The sequence below is a fragment of the Arachis duranensis genome, chromosome 5 (assembly GCF_000817695.3).
Source record: "Arachis duranensis cultivar V14167 chromosome 5, aradu.V14167.gnm2.J7QH, whole genome shotgun sequence".
In the NCBI taxonomy this organism is placed as follows: domain Eukaryota; kingdom Viridiplantae; phylum Streptophyta; class Magnoliopsida; order Fabales; family Fabaceae; genus Arachis; species Arachis duranensis.
Window position 1 is genome coordinate 60,194,121 of NC_029776.3, and position 1,340 is coordinate 60,195,460.

Genomic DNA, 1,340 nt, shown 5'->3' on the forward strand with positions numbered 1-1,340 from the left:
AAGGTTTGCTCGTCCTCGAGCAAAAGAAGAAAGAAGGGAGTAGAAGAAGAAGAAATAGAGGAGATGGAGGGGGGCTTTGTGTTTCGGCCAAGGGAGAGAAGTAGTGTGTATGATGTGTGAAAATGAAGGAGTGAAGATGGGTTTATATAGCGGTGGAGTGAAGGGTAAGGTTCGGCCATTATGGGTGGGTTTGGGAGGGAAAATGGTTTGAATTTGAATGGTAAGGTAGGTGGGGTTTTATGAAGGATGGATGTGAGTGGTGAAGAGAATGGTGGGATTTGATAGGTGAGGGGTTTCTGGGGAAGAGGTGTTGAGGTGATTGGTGAATGGGTGAAGAAGAGAGAGAGTGGTGGGGTAGGTGGGGATCCTGTGGGGTCCACAGATCCTGATGTGTTAAGGATAATTCATCCATGCACCAAGTGGCGAGCAAAAATGCTCCTTCTGCCAATCCTGGCGTTAAACGCCAGGCTGGTACCCATTTCTGGCGTTTAACGCCAGCTTCTTGCCCATTCCTGGCGTTAAACACCAGTCTGGTGCCCCTTTCTGGCGTTAAACGCCCAGAATGGTGCCAGACTGGGTGTTAAACGCCCATTTTGCTAGCTTCACTGGCGTTTAAATGCCAGCAAATTTTCCTCCAGGGTGTGCTATTTTTCTTTCTGTTTTTCATGCTGTTTTTGCTTTTTCAATTGATTTTGTGACTTTCCATGATCATCAACCTATAAAAAAAACATTAGGTTGCCTCCCAACAAGCGCTTCTTTAATGCCAGTAGCTTGACAGTGGGCTCTCATGGAGCCTCACAGATGTTCAGAGCAATGTTGAAACCTCCCAACACCAAACTTAGAGTTTGAATGTGGGGGTTCAACACCAAACTTAGAATTTGGTTGTGGCCTCCCAACACCAAACTTAGAGTTTGACTGTGGGGGCTCTGTTTGACTCTGTTTTGAGAGAAGCTCTTCATGCTTCCTCTCCATGGTTACAGAGGGATATCCTTGAGCCTTAAACACAAAGGATTCTTCATTCACTTGAATGATCAATTCTCCTCTGTCAACATCAATAACAGCCTTTGCTGTGGCTAGGAAGGGTCTGCCAAGGATGATAGATTCATCCATGCACTTCCCAGTCTATAGGACTATGAAATCAGCAGGGATGTAATGGTCTTCAATCTTTACCAGAACATCCTCTACAAGTCCATAAGCTTGTTTTCTTGAATTGTCTGTCATCTCTAGTGAGATTCTTGCAGCTTGGACCTCAAAGATCCCTAACTTCTCCATTACAGAGAGAGGCATGAGGTTTATGCTTGACCCTAGGTCACACAGAGCCTTCTCAAAGGTCATGGTGC